Source organism: Schistocerca americana, chromosome 2 (assembly GCF_021461395.2).
Source record: "Schistocerca americana isolate TAMUIC-IGC-003095 chromosome 2, iqSchAmer2.1, whole genome shotgun sequence".
Classification (NCBI taxonomy): Eukaryota; Metazoa; Arthropoda; class Insecta; order Orthoptera; family Acrididae; genus Schistocerca; species Schistocerca americana.
The window spans coordinates 91,032,751-91,053,136 of record NC_060120.1 but is presented as its reverse complement, the minus strand read 5'-3'; the positions used below and the strand labels follow the sequence as shown (position 1 = coordinate 91,053,136).

Sequence of the window (20,386 nt, the reverse complement as noted above, 5' to 3'; positions counted from 1 at the left end):
GGCGGTGACAAGCTCGCAGGACGAACGACATGGAATAATCGCGAAGTAACAGTCGGGGACTCAGAAAATAAAAGATGGAGGGTGCGCTTAACATAAAGAGCCGCAGCCTTGACACGGACATCGGTGAACGACAAGCCGCCCTCAAGTCGCGGCTTCGTAAGAACATCACGACGTAATTTAAAAATGTGCCCCCGCCAAATATATCTGTTAATAAGCTGGACCATTTTTGCACCCTGCATTCTGGGAAGCGGAAACAACTGAGCAACGTAATATACCTTACATAAAACATAAGTGTCTAATACATGCTTTTTTTGCAGTATCGGTATCGAACGCCATGAGTGTTCGAATAAAACACCTTGAAGCTTGGAAATGGCCACTTGCCAATTCTTCGCAGCCATACGAAGAGGACACCGTTCAAGATAGATACCTAAATGTGTATGATGTTCAACAGCCGTAACCCACGGAACAACCACATGTTCAAAGCCCCGCAAATTCAGGAGTTTGCTTTTACGAGGGTTGATACGAGAACCTGAGGCCGCAGAAAATTTATCCAGTTCCATTTTCAACGGCGTCACTTCTGCGTTGGAACGAAGCAAAACAACCAAATCATCAGCATAAGCTGTTGCTGTCTAGGTAACCCCAGAGATCGTAAGACCACGAAGTGTCGAGTTGAGACGTGTGAGGAGTGGTTGAAGGGAGAGAGCATAAAGGGTCATGGATAAAGGGCTACCTTGCGGGACGCCACGTTTAATATCAATGACCTTCGTCAGCTGTCCATTAATGTCAATCTTAGCAGAAATGCCAGTCGTCATATTCTTAAGAACCAGCAGCGCCGTTTCATTAAAACCAAGTCGGCGCAGCAGAAGCTCTAAAAACGAATGGGACACACGATCAAAAGCCTTACTAAAATCAACAAATAAAAGCGCACAGGAAATATTGGTGACAGCGACAATCGACACAATATCACGATACCCCGCCAGAGGCGTCAAGATGGAGCGCCCCGGAAAGCAGCTTTGACAAGGAGTTATCACAGGTGTAAGCAAGAGGGATAGACGTGCATTAACAGCCCTAGCAGCCGTCTTATAATCAAAATTTAAAAGGGTTAAAGGACGAAAGTCACTAGCTGTCTTCAAACCAGCAGATTTCGGTATCAGGACAACCGTACCTCTCTTGAAATCGGCTGGAATTGTGCCACCATTCAAAATTTCATTTACGATATCCGTAAAAACAGGCCCTATAATAGTCCAAAAGCGAACAAAAAACTCCTTAGGAAGGCCATCCGGACCAGGAGATTTGTGAGATGGTGAACAAGCAATGAAAGCTGAAATTTCGTCTGCAGTAAAAGGAGCTAAAAATTCCATATTATGGTCCTCTGTTAAAACTGATGGGATAGCAGTTAAAATCTCGTCAACATCAAGCGGATCAGAATCAGCCACAGCATATAAGGTCTCATAGTAGCAGGTAAGTTCATGGGTTATTTGATTCTGTAAGGTAAGCCGGCGACCATCAGCTGCCATAAGGCCGTCAATCAATACACGTCGACGGTTCTTGTGGTGACGAAACAGATGGTACATGGAAGTCATTTCATGTGCTAAGGTGGACGGCGGTTTAGATTTAATCTTCAATCCTTCCATCTGAAGCCGTTTAATACTAAGGAGCTTGGCTTTAATTTTCCGAACCTCAGAAAGGTGGGCACATGTCATTCGAGAAGTATCATAAAGTTCGCGAAGCACCGAATAATAATACTCAAAAGTCAGTTTCAGATCTCGCGCTCTATTATAACTGTAGGACATTAAAGTGCGACGTAGTTTTGGCTTCGCACAGTGGATCCACCAGTGAAGCTTAGACGGATAGTATCGCAGAGAACGTAAACACATGTCCCACGCCGTCTGTATTAGAGGTTCGATGTCAGGGTCATCGAGCAAGGAGACATTTAATTTCCACAGTGGCCGATAAAGTTTAAGAGGCTGACGCTCCAAATTAATTATAACCGCAAGGGCACAATGATCCGTAAAACTGGCTGGAATAACATCTACATTTAAAACAGAAACACTAAGGGGATCAGAAATATACAATCGGTCCAGTCGACTACTTGACGTGGCAGTAAAAAATGTAAATTTAACTAAAGTCGGGTGTTTAACCTCCCACGCATCGCGTAGTCGTAGTTGACGTACAAGAGAATGTAGCTCGAAACAATAATTAAAATGAGGGGATTGGTCCTTAGCTTGTAATACACAATTAAAATCACCCCCCAATATCAAAGTCGCAGGATTTTTGCGTAAAAGATAAATCAGATCCTCTTTATAAAAACGAGACCTTTCCTGCCGTTTGCTGGAACCAGAGGGGGCGTAAATATTAACCAAGGTTGTGTCAAATAACCGACAACCAATACCCCTTCCCGAGTCTAAGAGCTCAATTTCGGTAACGGGGATACCGTCACGAATTAGTAAGGCAGTACCTGTGGAAAACTCAGGCGCAAAATTTATAATAGTGCGAAAGCCAGGAACGAACAGGTGTGCAACGAAGACTTCCTGCAGGAAAACAACATCAGCTGCAGAGTCATAAATGAACTGCTGCAGAGACGCTAACTTCAGAGCAGATTGAATGCTATTTATATTTAAGGTAATAAACGTGTACGCCTGCAACATCAACCAAAAAAGGGAAAATGAACCCTAATTACACCACATTAGAAGCAACTACATCCAGATCATCAACATCAGACATGGCAGAGGGTGATTGCCCGGAATCAACGGAATCAGAGTCATCCTTTGCATGCTTGTGTTTTTTCCGCACCGCGTGAAGATTGGGGGGCACTTTCACCCGACGGCGTATCTGATGCACACCAGATTCAAGAGCAGGTGGAGTGGGGGGTTCGAGATCAGGCACGTCAACCAAGGCATCCGAAGGATTAGCAAGGGGAAAACTGCATCAGGAACATCGGCACCGGCATCAGAAGGTGTAGGTATTGGAAGTGTAGGAGGTGGAGTGATAGGTTTGGAATCCGCTGAAGCAGAGCGCGCAGTTCTAGAAGCGATTTTCCGACAAACAGCTGTCTGCACCGAAGTGTCGTCAACATGTTGTGATGCCTGTGTCGGGAGGGATGTCAACACCACCTCGACCGAATGTTGGGGCTCTTGCGCCGACGGCGTGGCAGCAAGTTTGACGTCATCAGGCAAAGCAGGAGAGACAGTGGAAACAGAATCCAAAACAAGCATGGGAGATTCCGGAATTCTCTCGTCAGATTCGCAAACCGGCTGCGAAACAGCAGCTTCGTCATCAGTGCTACCGGTATCACTAGCACGACGGCGTTTGTTATTGGAAACAGACGGGATCGGTGTAGAAGCAGCCTATACATCTGGGCGAGTGGGTAACGGGGGAAAACCTGCATCAGAGGAAGGTGTCACCCGTTGTGAAGAATCTACTGCAGGAGGCTGACAGGAGACAGTGGAGGAAGCTGCTGGCACAAGATCGGCAACCGTTAATTTGCGGCGTTGTGCTAGCCCATTTTTAAGCACAAACACCCGCTTAGGGCAATTAGCACGAACATGACCATTTTCATTACATAGAAAACACGTACCAACTTGCCCCTCATAAGTAAGATGAACACGATAACCACATACAACCAGATGGGACGGTATATTCGACTAAATATGCATTTCAAACGATCTGATACCATTATAACATTGCAGCTTATGTTGTGCAGACCAACGTTCATTTCGAATTGACCGAACGGTACCATAACCAATCAAAGCTTCCTTGAGATAACTGTTTTCAACTTCAGGGGGTAAATTATAAACCCGAACTGTGGTATACGTAATTTCCGCATTTGAAACAGTAACACTGCTAACAGAACCATCTCTATGACGGAACGACACTTGCTCACCATGTTTAAGTAAAATGTTATCTAGCAAAACCGGGTTCAACAATTTCACAAAAAAGCAGTAAAGTTCTGTGTCAAAATAAGCCGTATGTACCTGGTCCGATGTAATGCCAATCGTATCCACAATCCATTCGTGAATTTCCAACGAAGTTGGTTGAACATTCCTGGTGGCCTTGTTAAACTGAAAACTGAGAGTACACTTCCGCGGAAACAACCGGGAAGCCATAACACTTAATTAATGCGGCAAAAGCCGCTATACAACACAAGACACAACAAAAACACTAAGGCGACGAAACAACGAAGAAAAGAAGACAAAGAAACGTCACACACAGAAAGTAAATAGTCACAACCCGAGGGAAACGGCGGATCGAATACACAGCACGTCCGATCGCTGTCGCGTCTCAAGCGGAACTGAGGCACGCAATTTTCGACAGTACTCTGTGTCCATAGCTGTTTTCATAGCTAGGCTGCTTCCAGCACAAAGCATCCACCATACGAAAGTGGCTGTTTCGCGATTTTGATTACCTGATTCTTCGACATCACTTCATGTACGAATACTGGCAAGAATTCTCGCTACATTCGAAGGTGCTCCTTCCACTTCCAGCCTACTTGGTTGCTTCATTTGCCACGCAAACACTTCCTGAGGACCCTACATGTAATAACATCGCATCTTATCGGCTTAATTACATGATACTACTGAATTTAAGATCGCTACGGGCATCTGGTTCCATGGTGTAATGGTTAGCACTCTGGACTTTGAATCCAGCGATCCGAGTTCGAGTCTCGGTGGAACCTGACGCTGTGTTTTGCGATCCTTTCTAGAAATGTGTACGAGCCGGTGGTTGGAATTGTATATGCAGAAATTTAACTAGGATCATGAAATGCAAAATGTTAATAGCAGTCCACACGTGAATGGGGAACGCTCCAAATGCATATGCTTTTGCTACTAGGATTAACAACGGGACGTAAGGGGTTCAACTGCGAGAAGACGACCTCAGCTGTTCCTCCCCGCAGGAAAGACATCTCACCGGTTTGGGTGCTGCATGCGCATGCATTTAACAAACTTGCATGCGATGTACTAGTTCCTGGGGAACGAATGGAATCGTTGTACGTGCCAGTCTTTACGTATAGATATAAGTAAGCGAAGACGGCTTAATCCTGCCACGTAGATTGCTTTCCATAAGACGCACCTGAGAGTCTCATGGGCCGGTGGCCCGACATGCAGTTTGTCCTGCTGCATGGCTTACCTTCAGAGACTCGCAAGTTTATCGTAGTGCTGGGTTGTCGCGAAAGTGAAAAGTAGGGCCTGTCCGGGATTTGAACCCGGGACCTCCTGCACCCAAAGCAGGAATCATACCCCTAGACCAACGGGCCGCACGAGTAAGCGGGTCTGCACCCCGCCACCTACTGAGATCTTGCCGCACTTGCTAGTTGCAGCATCCGATCTGGACCATATTCTCAAAGAGGTTTCTTAATCTGACACCTACAAGATGCGCTGTGCTGAACACCAGTGTATGTGAATGCTGAAAGAGCCGCTTGAGTTGTGTGACAGTATTTCGACCGTGTGAAGTGCAAATGTTATCGTGTCACGCACAATCCGCCCACTACGTAGCGTTCTGTGTCAGCACGCAGTTTTCGACAGTACTCTGTGTCCATAGCTGTTTTCATAGCTAGGCTGCTTCCAGCACAAAGCATCCACCATACGGAAGTGGCTGTTTCGCGATTTTGATTACCTGATCCTTCGACATCACTTCATGTACGAATACTGGCAAGAATTCTCGCTACATTCGAAGGTGCTCCTTCCACTTCCAGCCTACTTGGTTGCTTCATTTGCCACGCAAACACTTCCTGAGGACCCTACATGTAATAACATCGCATCTTATCGGCTTAATTACATGATACTACTGAATTTAAGATCGCTACGGGCATCCGGTTCCGTGGTGTAATGGTTAGCACTCTGGACTTTGAATCCAGCGATCCGAGTTCGAGCCTCGGTGGATCCTGTCGCTGTGTTTTGCGATCCTTTCTAGAAATGTGTACGAGCCGGTGGTTGGAATTGTATATGCAGAAATTTAACTAGGATCATGAAATGCAAAATGTTAATAGCAGTCCACACGTGAATGGGGAACGCTCCAAATGCTTATGCTTTTGCTACTAGGATTAACAACGAGACGTAAGTGTTCAACTGCGTGAAGACGACCTCAGCTGTTCCTCCCCGCAGGAAAGACATCTCACCGTTTTGGGTGCTGCATGCGCATGCATTTAACAAACTTGCATGTGATGTACTAGTTCCTGGGGAACGAATGGAATCGTTGTACGTGCCAGTCTTTACGTATAGATATAAGTAAGCGAAGACGGCATAATCCTGCCACGTAGATTGCTTTCCATAAGACGCACCTGAGAGTCTCATGGGTCGGTGGCCCGACATGCAGTTTGTCCTGCTGCATGGCTTACTTTCAGAGACTCGCAAGTTTATCGTAGTGCTGGGTTGTCGCGAAAGTGAAAAGTAGGGCCTGTCTGGGATTTAAACCCGGGACCTCCTGCACCCAAAGCAGGAATCATACCCCTAGACCAACAGGCCGCACAAGTAAGCAGGTCTGCACCCCGCCACCTACTGAGATCTTGCCGCACTTGCTAGTTGCAGCATCCGATCTGGACCATATTCTCAAAGAGGTTTCTTAATCTGACACCTACAACATGCGCTGTGCTGAACACCAGTGTATGTGAATGCTGAAAGAGCCGCTTGAGTTGTGTGTTAGTATTTCGACCGTGTGAAGTGCAAATGTTATCGTGTCACGCACAATCCGCCCACTACGTAGGTTTCTGTGTCAGCACGCAGTTCTCGACAGTACTCTGTGTCCATAGCTGTTTTCATAGCTAGGCTGCTTCCAGCACAAAGCATCCACCATACGAAAGTGGCTGTTTCGCGATTTTGATTACCTGATCCTTCGACATTACTTCATGCACGAATACTGGCAAGAATTCTCGCTACATTCGAAGGTGCTCCTTCCACTTCCAGCCTACTTGGTTACTTCAATTGCCACGCAAACACTTCCTGAGGACCCTACATGTAATAACATCGCATCTTATCGGCTTAATTACATGATACTACTGAATTTAAGATCGCTACATGCATCCGGTTCCATGGTGTAATGGTTAGCACTCAGTTCCGCCGCAGCAGCGGCCGTGTGCAGACGTGCCGGAGTGCTCGCTCCGCGCGTGTTTGGCGGCGCCTGCAGCTGGTTGGGCCTTGTGAGTACATCATGGCCTTTGCCATGGATGATCAGTTACACCGTTACACGTTGCGTTTCCAATTCCCGTTCGGTTTTCGCCGACCACAGGTCCACGATTTAGTCGATTTCTTCTTCGACAGATTGAGTCTTAAAGACGAGGAAGTTTTAGGATTTTCATACGATTTCCTGGCGAATGCTGTCTATGTGAAACTTGTTAGTGACGAGCCTTGTTTACGTGTAATGGACTTAACTAAGGGTACTGCCGAGTTCGTTAATTCTGATGGTGAAATTTGTAAAGTTGTCGTTACCCATGCTGGGTTAGGTCTGCGCACGGTCCGTGTGTTCAACCTACCATTTGAAATTGAACTTGCACGTATTCGGCAATGTCTGTCCCAGTATGGGAACGTATTGGACATTCACCAAGAGCAGTGGAGTGGACTTAAACACTTCAATGTGGATAATGGTGTCAGGGTAGCGCGAATTGACCTCTCGAAGCATATCCCGTCGAATGTCGTGATACAAGGCTTCCGGGCACTCGTTATGTACGAGGGGCAACCACGTACTTGTGTACTTTGTGGTTCTACGGACCATCTGAAGGCCGCGTGTCCCCGTGCTAAACCAGCGCGTCGTGTTTTGCGACAACGCGATGCCCTTGCAGCAGGGCAGAATGGCAATAGGCCGACGTATGCCGAGAGCCTTGTCGGTCCGTCTGTCGTTAGCGCGCCACAGCTGCACGCGGCTGAGGTTGTGCCTGACGTGACCGCCGCCGATGTAAACATAGCTACGGCGAGCCGAATGCCCGTTGATTCTGACGTGGAAAACTATGCAATCGACGGGGCCGGAAATTCGCGCCCTTCTGATGCTGGCGTGGTCCGTGTGGAACTTCCGCCAGGATTGCCCGATCAACATCTGCACCCATCTGCGGAGAGTCTTCCACCTGAGGACTCTGGTAACCAGCCGCGAGTTTCCCATCCCCTTGAAGTGTCTTCTCCGCTAAGCGCAGTTTCCGGCAACGAACAGTCTCCCGCGGGTGCTACTCTTACCGCTGCGAAACCCGACATCAACGAACACGTTGAGGACGTCCGCCCTCAGAAGAAAGGACGACAAAAGAAATCGGTCCGTAAGCAGAGTGACGAGGAAACTCGTACTCTTGAACAGAAACTGCAACGTACAATCAAGCAGTTCCGGACCGATGAATGTGAGAGAATCGTTACAGACGATGGAGTACAGGTCGTGCAGCATTCAGAGGAGACCGATGTGGTGATGCATGTCGACAGTTCTGGACCCGATGCATTTATGGATACCACTCCCTCGCCGGGGTCGAGCAAGCAGCCGTCCTGGGCCGACGATACGCATTAACATGGTATTGCCCTTTCTTATGCGGGATTACAAAATTGCAACTGCTAATATAAATCGAATAACATCTGATGTCAAATTAAAATGTTTGACTGACTATATGTACGCCGCCGATATAGATATCGTTTTCTTACAAGAAGTCGTCACACCCAAGGTCGGGAATGTCACGGGCTATGAGGCCATCATCAATATCGGCGATGAGGCAGGGACTGCAATTTTGTACAAAGAGGGCATCACTTGCAGACCTCGAGCGATTTTAGAAACGGGTAGAGGGATTGTCGTACAATTCGATGATTTGCTTTTGATCAACATCTACGCCCCGACTGGATCTACAGGCCGAAGGGATAGGAGTGTTTTTTATCGCGATGAAATTGTACCATTATTATCCTGTGGTTGTTCGAGGATTTTATTGGGCGGCGATTTTAATTGTGTTGTACGCAGAGAATACCAGTGTCCGAATTTTAATTTTTGTTTGGAGTTGCGAGATTTAATTGATGGGCTGGCCTTACAAGATACCTGGTGCTCACTTCGCCCGCAGGTCGCCGGATATACTTATGTTACCGCTGCCTCCGCTAGTCGTCTGGATAGGTTTTATGTATCTAAAGACATTTTAAGCGCTGCCAGGGATTGTGAAATATGGCCTGTTAATTTTAGCGACCACTGTGCGTATCACATCACGCTTCGGCATGTCTCGCAGAAAACCTTTTTGGGTCGAGGCGTCTGGCAACTGAACGTCGCCCTGTTGAACGACGGCGACCTGAAGAAGGATCTTATTGCAACGTGGCAATGGTGCCTCCAGCGACGACAAAGATATAGGGAGCGTGTTCATTGGTGGACGGAGTTAGTGAAGCCGCACATAAAGAAATGTATTTGTCAGTTTGCCAGGGCTAAGGCGTACTGGAAGAAACAGACGTTGGAGTTTTATTTTACCGCTCTCCGCCAGTTATATAACGATTCCTCTGCACTGCCTGGCAATCTCCTACGCATTAAACGTACCAAAGCCAAAATCACCGCTTTGGTTCGTGAGTCTCTGGCAGGAGCCCAAGTCCGGGCACGCTCTTCCGATGACACCTTTAATGAGTCTGCGTCCTTGTACCACGTCATACGGGAAGCTAAAAGGGGGAGACAAAAAATCATTACTCAACTGACAGATGACGATGGTCGTGTTTATGATGAGCAAGGCGAGCTTAAGACTTTTATTCGGAATCATTTCCGGCAACTTTACTCACTGCATGACACAGATGTAGAGGCGGGAGAGGAATTTTTGTCTAACATTACGGCATCGGTGGATCCGGACGACCACGCACAGCTCCTGGCAACCATAACTAACTTCGAAGTGAAGTCTATCATTACGTCTGCGGCGAAAGGGAAAGCTGCAGGCTTAGACGGTTTGCCGATTGAATTTTATCTTCGGTACTGGGAGGTCTTCGGCGACGAACTGACTATCATGTATAATGAATTGTTAATGAATACTGCTCTTCCATCGCAGTTTACTGAGGGCATGATAGTCTTAGTCTCCAAACCGTCACCGGGGACTTCACTCAATAACTTACGACCAATCACCCTACACAACGCAGATTTCAAAATCTTTACTAGGATTATCAATGCCAGACTCAAGCCAGTCCTTCGTAAAGTTCACATGAACGTGGTTACTGGCCGATCAATGATAGACGCCCTGTGCGAATACCGAGATATTGCATATTTGACTTGGATTTGCAAGACCACGTTGGCAATAGTCTTTTTTGACTTCGGTAAGGCATTTGATAGGACTAACCACGGATTTCTGTTCAGAACGCTGGAAAAACTGGGTTTCAACCAGCATTTCGTACAGATAATAAGAAACTGTATCTGCAATACGTCTTCCCGCGTGAAATTCAACGGCCAGTTAACAGCCCCTGTGCCCATTCAACAAGGTTTGCGACAAGGGTGCCAGCTTTCTACGACTCTTTTCGCCATTGCTATAGAGCCACTACTGAAGACGTTTTGCGTCACCTTACCGGGTCTTCAAACGCTGAATACCAAGACCGTCTGTCATGCCTATGCGGACGATATTAGCGTCCTTATCAACAACGACGAAGAGTTCAATACCGTGCGACGGCTTGTACACCGGTATGCCAGCGCCTGCGGTGCACGCCTTAACGAACGGAAATCCAAAGTCTTGCATTTAGGTCCGCAGGCTCGATTTGCGAACACCGTTTGGTTAGAGGCAACCAACCAACTCAAGCACCTTGGTTTGATTCTCACTTCGAATCCACGGGAAATGGTGAGAGTGAATTGGGAACAGAAGCTCAACGTCCTTCGAGCTTTGATTCGAGAGCACAATATGCGGTCTTTAGACAGGATTCAGAGAGCACATTTCGTCAATTATTATGTTATCAGCAAGATTTACCATGTTGCCGCTGTTCTTCCTATTCCTACCGATATTGCAAACAGAATTTTAGCTCTTGCAGGCTGGTACGTTTGGCGAGGTAATATTTTTAAAGTCGCTTTCAAGGCTACCGCTTTACCTCACTATAAAGGTGGTCTAGCCCTTAAAGATGTTGAATTACAGTGCTTAGCGATTTTTCTAGCTAGAACATCAAGGATCTTACGATGTAGTCAGACAGGTCTTACGGCACGTCTATTCCAGCAGTTACGACCACCGGATATGACGCCACCGATAAATGTTGGACCTATACATCCCGAGCTCGTTCATATTCGCCGATATTACGTGGAGTCCAGCTATGTGCATCAACACCTGCAAGCATTCACTGCTGCGGCTGTTTACAGTGTATTTACGAATCGGCAACAGAATAACTCTATTGAAATGAAGTATCCTGGCAAGAACTGGCGACAAATTTGGATGAATATCAGCACTCCTCTTCTTCGTTCCCGAGTACGCTCCTTGTGGTATGATGCTGTGAAAGAGGTGATGCCCACGGGAGAGAAATTGTGTAAGATCCAATTACGGCCTACACCGACTTGCGACGCATGTGGACATGTGGAAACGTTGCAACACATATTATACTGCAGAGATCAAACGCAAATCTGGAACTGGACGAGAATGAAACTGGCTCTTATTAATAGAACGTCGCCATCCGCAATACAACTGCATGATATACTCCACCCGGACTGGCAATTATTTCCGAAATCTAAAAATAATAGCTATACCTGATTAATTGGACAGTACCTCTATTATATGCTGACGACTAAAACGCCTACACTTTCTGATTTTCATATGTATCTTATTGCCGAATATTACGCGATCAAACGATTACGAAAATATGAAGAAAAATTTCAGAAATTTCGCACCGTTGCTTTGAATGATGGAAAACTTTAAGTGTGCGAACTATTGAGTACGATTATTGCTTTTTATTTGTTTCTTCTATTATCAGGGTATCTCTTTGTCAGTTCTCCGGACTTTATTGTTTCATGGTTGGTACAATGTGTGCACCTAAGGCCAAAGAGAAGCAGCATGCAACAGGATGCAAAACTTGTGGAGCCAATATTTATTTCTGCTTCTTTACGTTCCCCTAAAGTCACGTATAGTTTAATTTGATGAAGTTTAACTCAGACGAGGCAGTATTTCTTTCTAGATACCCGTTTTTCCTCAACACGGACCTTTATTTTCTCCTTATTATCTATGATGCTGAAAGAGAAACATATGCTCTTGTTGATTTTGTCTCCACCAACTCAAGGAACACACCAGTTACTTTAGTGAATAACTGCAAGGAAACAGCACGGCGGCCATCTCGGTGAACATACTCTCAACGCTAAGAGATGACAACATTGAATCAAGCCTTCAAGCAATTCAAACATCGATGAAAGAAGAACGACACGGAAACATTCATGCCATTACTAAGTGAAGACGAGCTTGAGAGGTAGTGATCCTGAGATATACCACCGCAAAATATATATATAAAAAATAAAAATAAAAAAAGAAAATAATAAAAAATAAATAAAAATAAAAAAATCTCCAACAAAAGCGCAAAAAAAAAAAAACTCTGGACTTTGAATCCAGCGATCCGAGTTCGAGTCTCGGTGGAACCTGACGCTGTGTTTTGCGATCCTTTCTAGAAATGTGTACGAGCCGGTGGTTGGAATTGTATATGCAGAAATTTAACTAGGATCATGAAATGCAAAATGTTAATAGCAGTCCACACGTGAATGGGGAACGCCCCAAATGCCTATGCTTTTGCTACTAGGATTAATAACGGGACGTAAGGGGTTCAACTGCCAGAAGACGACCTCAGCTGTTCCTCCCCGCAGGAAAGACATCTCACCGTTTTGGGTGCTGCATGCGCATGCATTTAACAAACTTGCATGCGATGTACTAGTTCCTGGGGAACGAATGGATTCGTTGTACGTGCCAGTCTTTACGTATAGATATAAGTAAGCGAAGACGGCTTAATCCTGCCACGTAGATTGCTTTCCATACGACGCACCTGAGAGTCTCATGGGCCGGTGGCCCGACATGCAGTTTGTCCTGCTGCATGGCTTACTTTCAGAGACTCGCAAGTTTATCGTAGTGCTGGGTTGTCGCGCAAGTGAAAAGTAGGGCCTGTCTGGGATTTGAACCCGGGACCTCCTGCACACAAAGCAGGAATCATATCCCTAGACCAACAGGCCGCACAAGTAAGCAGGTCTGCACCCCGCCACCTACTGAGATCTTGCCGCACTTGCTAGTTGCAGCATCCGATCTGGACCATATTCTCAAAGAGGTCTCTTAATCTGACACCTACAACATGCGCTGTGCTGAACACCAGTGTATGTGAATGCTGAAAGAGCCGCTTGAGTTGTGTGTCAGTATTTCGACCGTGTGAAGTGCAAATGTTATCGTGTCACGCACAATCCGCCCACTACGTAGCGTTCTGTGTCAGCACGCAGTTTTCGACAGTACTCTGTGTCCATAGCTGTTTTCATAGCTAGGCTGCTTCCAGCACAAAGCATCCACCATACGAAAGTGGCTGTTTCGCGATTTTGATTACCTGATCCTTCGACATCACTTCATGTACGAATACTGGCAAGAATTCTCGCTACATTCGAAGGTGCTCCTTCCACTTCCAGCCTACTTGGTTGCTTCATTTGCCACGCAAACACTTCCTGAGGACCCTACATGTAATAACATCGCATCTTATCGGCTTAATTACATGATACTACTGAATTTAAGATCGCTACAGGCATCCGGTTCCGTTGTGTAATGGTTAGCACTCTGGACTTTGAATCCAGCGATCCGAGTTCGAGTCTCGGTGGAACCTGACGCTGTGTTTTGCGATCCTTTCTAGAAATGTGTACGAGCCGGTGGTTGGAATTGTATATGCAGAAATTTAACTAGGATCATGAAATGCAAAATGTTAATAGCAGTCCACACGTGAATGGGGAACGCCCCAAATGCCTATGCTTTTGCTACTAGGATTAATAACGGGACGTAAGGGGTTCAACTGCCAGAAGACGACCTCAGCTGTTCCTCCCCGCAGGAAAGACATCTCACCGTTTTGGGTGCTGCATGCGCATGCATTTAACAAACTTGCATGCGATGTACTAGTTCCTGGGGAACGAATGGATTCGTTGTACGTGCCAGTCTTTACGTATAGATATAAGTAAGCGAAGACGGCTTAATTCTGCCACGTAGATTGCTTTCCATAAGACGCACCTGAGAGTCTCATGGGCCGGTGGCCCGACATGCAGTTTGTCCTGCTGCATGGCTTACTTTCAGAGACTCGCAAGTTTATCGTAGTGCTGGGTTGTCGCGAAAGTGAAAAGTAGGGTCTGTCTGGGATTTGAACCCGGGACCTCCTGCACACAAAGCAGGAATCATACCCCTAGACCAACAGGCCGCACAAGTAAGAAGGTCTGCACCCCGCCACCTACTGAGATCTTGCCGCACTTGCTAGTTGCAGCATCCGATCTGGACCATATTCTCAAAGTGGTTTCTTAATCTGACACCTACAACATGCGCTGTGCTGAACACCAGTGTATGTGAATGCTGAAAGAGCCGCTTGAGTTGTGTGTCAGTATTTCGACCGTGTGAAGTGCAAATGTTATCGTGTCACGCACAATCCGCCCACTACGTAGCGTTCTGTGTCAGCACGCAGTTTTCGACAGTACTCTGTGTCCATAGCTGTTTTCATAGCTAGGCTGCTTCCAGCACAAAGCATCCACCATACGAAAGTGGCTGTTTCGCGATTTTGATTACCTGATCCTTCGACATCACTTCATGTACGAATACTGGCAAGAATTCTCGCTACATTCGAAGGTGCTCCTTCCACTTCCAGCCTACTTGGTTGCTTCATTTGCCACGCAAACACTTCCTGAGGACCCTACATGTAATAACATCGCATCTTATAGGCTTAATTACATGATACTACTGAATTTAAGATCGCTACAGGCATCCGGTTCCGTGGTGTAATGGTTAGCACTCTGGACTTTGAATCCAGCGATCCGAGTTCGAGTCTCGGTGGAACCTGACGCTGTGTTTTGCGATCCTTTCTAGAAATGTGTACGAGCCGGTGGTTGGAATTGTATATGCAGAAATTTAACTAGGATCATGAAATGCAAAATGTTAATAGCAGTCCACACGTGAATGGACAACGCCCCAAATGCCTATGCTTTTGCTACTAGGATTAATAACGGGACGTAAGGGGTTCAACTGCCAGAAGACGACCTCAGCTGTTCCTCCCCGCAGGAAAGACATCTCACCGTTTTGGGTGCTGCATGCGCATGCATTTAACAAACTTGCATGCGATGTACTAGTTCCTGGGGAACGAATGGAATCGTTGTACGTGCCAGTCTTTACGTATAGATATAAGTAAGCGAAGACGGCTTAATCCTGCCACGTAGATTGCTTTCCATAAGACGCACCTGAGAGTCTCATGGGCCGGTGGCCCGACATGCAGTTTGTCCTGCTGCATGGCTTACTTTCAGAGACTCGCAAGTTTATCGTAGTGCTGGGTTGTCGCGCAAGTGAAAAGTAGGGCCTGTCTGGGATTTGAACCCGGGACCTCCTGCACACAAAGCAGGAATCATACCCCTAGACCAACAGGCCGCACAAGTAAGCAGGTCTGCACCCCGCCACCTACTGAGATCTTGCCGCACTTGCTAGTTGCAGCATTCGATCTGGACCATATTCTCAAAGAGGTTTCTTAATCTGACACCTACAACATGCGCTGTGCTGAACACCAATGTATGTGAATGCTGAAAGAGCCGCTTGAGTTGTGTGTCAGTATTTCGACCGTGTGAAGTGCAAATGTTATCGTGTCACGCACAATCCGCCCACTACGTAGCGTTCTGTGTCAGCACGCAGTTTTCGACAGTACTCTGTGTCCATAGCTGTTTTCATAGCTAGGCTGCTTCCAGCACAAAGCATCCGCCATACGAAAGTGGCTGTTTCGCGATTTTGATTACCTGATCCTTCGACATCACTTCATGTACGAATACTGGCAAGAATTCTCGCTACATTCGAAGGTGCTCCTTCCACTTCCAGCCTACTTGGTTGCTTCATTTGCCACGCAAACACTTCCTGAGGACCCTACATGTAATAACATCGCATCTTATCGGCTTAATTACATGATACTACTGAATTTAAGATCGCTACAGGCATCCGGTTCCGTGGTGTAATGGTTAGCACTCTGGACTTTGAATCCAGCGATCCGAGTTCGATTCTCGCTGGAACCTGACGCTGTGTTTTGCGATCCTTTCTAGAAATGTGTACGAGCCGGTGGTTGGAATTGTATATGCAGAAATTTAACTAGGATCATGAAATGCAAAATGTTAATAGCAGTCCACACGTGAATGGGGAACGCCCCAAATGCCTATGCTTTTGCTACTAGGATTAATAACGGGACGTAAGGGGTTCAACTGCCAGAAGACGACCTCAGCTGTTCCTCCCCGCAGGAAAGACATCTCACCGTTTTGGGTGCTGCATGCGCATGCATTTAACAAACTTGCATGCGATGTACTAGTTCCTGGGGAACGAATGGATTCGTTGTACGTGCCAGTCTTTACGTATAGATATAAGTAAGCGAAGACGGCTTAATTCTGCCACGTAGATTGCTTTCCATAAGACGCACCTGAGAGTCTCATGGGCCGGTGGCCCGACATGCAGTTTGTCCTGCTGCATGGCTTACTTTCAGAGACTCGCAAGTTTATCGTAGTGCTGGGTTGTCGCGAAAGTGAAAAGTAGGGTCTGTCTGGGATTTGAACCCGGGACCTCCTGCACACAAAGCAGGAATCATACCCCTAGACCAACAGGCCGCACAAGTAAGAAGGTCTGCACCCCGCCACCTACTGAGATCTTGCCGCACTTGCTAGTTGCAGCATCCGATCTGGACCATATTCTCAAAGTGGTTTCTTAATCTGACACCTACAACATGCGCTGTGCTGAACACCAGTGTATGTGAATGCTGAAAGAGCCGCTTGAGTTGTGTGTCAGTATTTCGACCGTGTGAAGTGCAAATGTTATCGTGTCACGCACAATCCGCCCACTACGTAGCGTTCTGTGTCAGCACGCAGTTTTCGACAGTACTCTGTGTCCATAGCTGTTTTCATAGCTAGGCTGCTTCCAGCACAAAGCATCCACCATACGAAAGTGGCTGTTTCGCGATTTTGATTACCTGATCCTTCGACATCACTTCATGTACGAATACTGGCAAGAATTCTCGCTACATTCGAAGGTGCTCCTTCCACTTCCAGCCTACTTGGTTGCTTCATTTGCCACGCAAACACTTCCTGAGGACCCTACATGTAATAACATCGCATCTTATAGGCTTAATTACATGATACTACTGAATTTAAGATCGCTACAGGCATCCGGTTCCGTGGTGTAATGGTTAGCACTCTGGACTTTGAATCCAGCGATACGAGTTCGAGTCTCGGTGGAACCTGACGCTGTGTTTTGCGATCCTTTCTAGAAATGTGTACGAGCCGGTGGTTGGAATTGTATATGCAGAAATTTAACTAGGATCATGAAATGCAAAATGTTAATAGCAGTCCACACGTGAATGGACAACGCCCCAAATGCCTATGCTTTTGCTACTAGGATTAATAACGGGACGTAAGGGGTTCAACTGCCAGAAGACGACCTCAGCTGTTCCTCCCCGCAGGAAAGACATCTCACCGTTTTGGGTGCTGCATGCGCATGCATTTAACAAACTTGCATGCGATGTACTAGTTCCTGGGGAACGAATGGAATCGTTGTACGTGCCAGTCTTTACGTATAGATATAAGTAAGCGAAGACGGCTTAATCCTGCCACGTAGATTGCTTTCCATAAGACGCACCTGAGAGTCTCATGGGCCGGTGGCCCGACATGCAGTTTGTCCTGCTGCATGGCTTACTTTCAGAGACTCGCAAGTTTATCGTAGTGCTGGGTTGTCGCGCAAGTGAAAAGTAGGGCCTGTCTGGGATTTGAACCCGGGACCTCCTGCACACAAAGCAGGAATCATACCCCTAGACCAACAGGCCGCACAAGTAAGCAGGTCTGCACCCCGCCACCTACTGAGATCTTGCCGCACTTGCTAGTTGCAGCATTCGATCTGGACCATATTCTCAAAGAGGTTTCTTAATCTGACACCTACAACATGCGCTGTGCTGAACACCAATGTATGTGAATGCTGAAAGAGCCGCTTGAGTTGTGTGTCAGTATTTCGACCGTGTGAAGTGCAAATGTTATCGTGTCACGCACAATCCGCCCACTACGTAGCGTTCTGTGTCAGCACGCAGTTTTCGACAGTACTCTGTGTCCATAGCTGTTTTCATAGCTAGGCTGCTTCCAGCACAAAGCATCCGCCATACGAAAGTGGCTGTTTCGCGATTTTGATTACCTGATCCTTTGACATCACTTCATGTACGAATACTGGCAAGAATTCTCGCTACATTCGAAGGTGCTCCTTCCACTTCCAGCCTACTTGGTTGCTTCATTTGCCACGCAAACACTTCCTGAGGACCCTACATGTAATAACATCGCATCTTATCGGCTTAATTACATGATACTACTGAATTTAAGATCGCTACAGGCATCCGGTTCCGTGGTGTAATGGTTAGCACTCTGGACTTTGAATCCAGCGATCCGAGTTCGAGTCTCGGTGGAACCTGACGCTGTGTTTTGCGATCCTTTCTAGAAATGTGTACGAGCCGGTGGTTGGAATTGTATATGCAGAAATTTAACTAGGATCATGAAATGCAAAATGTTAATAGCAGTCCACACGTGAATGGGGAACGTGCCAAATGCCTATGCCTTTGCTACTAGGATTAATAACGGGACGTAAGGGGTTCAACTGCCAGAAGACGACCTCAGCTGTTCCTCCCCGCAGGAAAGACATCTCACCGTTTTGGGTGCTGCATGCGCATGCATTTAACAAACTTGCATGCGATGTACTAGTTCCTGGGGAACTAATGGATTCGTTGTACGTGCCAGTCTTTACGTATAGATATAAGTAAGCGAAGACGGCTTAATCCTGCCACGTAGATTTCTTTCCATAAGACGCACCTGAGAGTCTCATGGGCCGGTGGCCCGACATGCAGTTTGTCCTGCTGCATGACTTACTTTCAGAGACTCGCAAGTTTATCGTAGTGCTGGGTTGTCGCGCAAGTGAAAAGTAGGGCCTGTCTGGGATTTGAACCCGGGACCTCCTGCACACAAAGCAGGAATCATACCCCTAGACCAACAGGCCGCACAAGTAAGCAGGTCTGCACCCCGCCACCTACTGAGATCTTGCCGCACTTGCTAGTTGCAGCATCCGATCTGGACCATATTCTCAAAGAGGTTTCTTAATCTGACACCTACAACATGCGCTGTGCTGAACACCAGTGTATGTGAATGCTGAAAGAGCCGCTTGAGTTGTGTGACAGTACTTCGACCGTGTGAAGTGCAAATGTTATCGTGTCACGCACAATCCGCCCACTACGTAGCGTTCTGTGTCAGCACGCAGTTTTCGACAGTACTCTGTGTCCATAGCTGTTTTCATAGCTAGGCTGCTTCCAGCACAAAGCATCCACCATACGAAAGTGGCTGTTTCGCGATTTTGATTACCTGATCCTTCGACATCACTTCATGTACGAATACTGGCAAGAATTCTCGCTACATTCGAAGGTGCTCCTTCCACTTCCAGCCTACTTGGTTGCTTCATTTGCCACGCAAACACTTCCTGAGGACCCTACATGTAATAACATCGCATCTTATCGGCTTAATTGCATGATACTACTGAATTTAAGATCGCTACAGGCATACGGTTCCGTGGTGTAATGGTTAGCACTCTGGACTTTGAATCCAGCGATCCGAGTTCGAGTCTCTGTGGAACCTGACGCTGTGTTTTGCGATCCTTTCTAGAAATGTGTACGAGCCGGTGGTTGGAATTGTATATGCAGAAATTTAACTAGGATCATGAAATGCAAAATGTTAATAGCAGTCCACACGTGAATGGGGAACGCCCCAAATGCCTATGCTTTTGCTACTAGGATTAATAACGGGACGTAAGGGGTTCAACTGCCAGAAGACGACCTCAGCTGTTCCTCCCCGCAGGAAAGACATCTCACCGTTTTGGGTGCTGCATGCGCATGCATTTAACAAACTTGCATGCGATGTACTAGTTCCTGGGGAACGAATGGATTCGTTGTACGTGCCAGTCTTTACGTATAGATATAAGTAAGCGAAGACGGCTTAATCCTGCCACGTAGATTGCTTTCCATAAGACGCACCTGAGAGTCTCATGGGCCGGTGGCCCGACATGCAGTTTGTCCTGCTGCATGGCTTACTTTCAGAGACTCGCAAGTTTATCGTAGTGCTGGGTTGTCGCGCAAGTGAAAAGGAGGGCCTGTCTGGGATTTGAACCCGGGACCTCCTGCACACAAAGCAGGAATCATACCCCTAGACCAACAGGCCGCACAAGTAAGCAGGTCTGCACCCCGCCACCTACTGAGATCTTGCCGCACTTGCTAGTTGC

The 20,386-nt window shown here is 46.9% G+C and overlaps 17 non-coding genes across 17 annotated transcripts; 8 read left to right on the top strand and 9 right to left on the bottom strand.

The window, feature by feature from the left end:
- Nucleotides 1–4,603: 4,603 nt before the first annotated feature.
- On the top strand, nucleotides 4,604–4,675 carry Trnaq-uug. Its single transcript has one exon. It is a non-coding gene; the product is annotated as a tRNA-Gln (tRNA).
- A 507-nt stretch (nucleotides 4,676–5,182) lies between these two features.
- Trnap-ugg lies at nucleotides 5,183–5,254 on the bottom strand. Its single transcript has one exon. It is a non-coding gene; the product is annotated as a tRNA-Pro (tRNA).
- A 557-nt stretch (nucleotides 5,255–5,811) lies between these two features.
- Trnaq-uug lies at nucleotides 5,812–5,883 on the top strand. The gene has a single exon. It is a non-coding gene; the product is annotated as a tRNA-Gln (tRNA).
- A 506-nt stretch (nucleotides 5,884–6,389) lies between these two features.
- On the bottom strand, nucleotides 6,390–6,461 carry Trnap-ugg. Its single transcript has one exon. It is a non-coding gene; the product is annotated as a tRNA-Pro (tRNA).
- Nucleotides 6,462–13,005: 6,544 nt separating this feature from the next.
- On the bottom strand, nucleotides 13,006–13,077 carry Trnat-ugu. Its single transcript has one exon. It is a non-coding gene; the product is annotated as a tRNA-Thr (tRNA).
- Nucleotides 13,078–13,634: 557 nt separating this feature from the next.
- Trnaq-uug lies at nucleotides 13,635–13,706 on the top strand. The gene has a single exon. It is a non-coding gene; the product is annotated as a tRNA-Gln (tRNA).
- A 507-nt stretch (nucleotides 13,707–14,213) lies between these two features.
- On the bottom strand, nucleotides 14,214–14,285 carry Trnat-ugu. The gene has a single exon. It is a non-coding gene; the product is annotated as a tRNA-Thr (tRNA).
- A 557-nt stretch (nucleotides 14,286–14,842) lies between these two features.
- Trnaq-uug lies at nucleotides 14,843–14,914 on the top strand. Its single transcript has one exon. It is a non-coding gene; the product is annotated as a tRNA-Gln (tRNA).
- A 507-nt stretch (nucleotides 14,915–15,421) lies between these two features.
- On the bottom strand, nucleotides 15,422–15,493 carry Trnat-ugu. The gene has a single exon. It is a non-coding gene; the product is annotated as a tRNA-Thr (tRNA).
- Nucleotides 15,494–16,050: 557 nt separating this feature from the next.
- Trnaq-uug lies at nucleotides 16,051–16,122 on the top strand. Its single transcript has one exon. It is a non-coding gene; the product is annotated as a tRNA-Gln (tRNA).
- A 507-nt stretch (nucleotides 16,123–16,629) lies between these two features.
- On the bottom strand, nucleotides 16,630–16,701 carry Trnat-ugu. The gene has a single exon. It is a non-coding gene; the product is annotated as a tRNA-Thr (tRNA).
- A 557-nt stretch (nucleotides 16,702–17,258) lies between these two features.
- Trnaq-uug lies at nucleotides 17,259–17,330 on the top strand. The gene has a single exon. It is a non-coding gene; the product is annotated as a tRNA-Gln (tRNA).
- A 507-nt stretch (nucleotides 17,331–17,837) lies between these two features.
- Trnat-ugu lies at nucleotides 17,838–17,909 on the bottom strand. The gene has a single exon. It is a non-coding gene; the product is annotated as a tRNA-Thr (tRNA).
- A 557-nt stretch (nucleotides 17,910–18,466) lies between these two features.
- Nucleotides 18,467–18,538, top strand: Trnaq-uug. Its single transcript has one exon. It is a non-coding gene; the product is annotated as a tRNA-Gln (tRNA).
- A 507-nt stretch (nucleotides 18,539–19,045) lies between these two features.
- On the bottom strand, nucleotides 19,046–19,117 carry Trnat-ugu. The gene has a single exon. It is a non-coding gene; the product is annotated as a tRNA-Thr (tRNA).
- A 557-nt stretch (nucleotides 19,118–19,674) lies between these two features.
- Nucleotides 19,675–19,746, top strand: Trnaq-uug. The gene has a single exon. It is a non-coding gene; the product is annotated as a tRNA-Gln (tRNA).
- Nucleotides 19,747–20,253: 507 nt separating this feature from the next.
- Trnat-ugu lies at nucleotides 20,254–20,325 on the bottom strand. Its single transcript has one exon. It is a non-coding gene; the product is annotated as a tRNA-Thr (tRNA).
- Nucleotides 20,326–20,386: the final 61 nt, after the last annotated feature.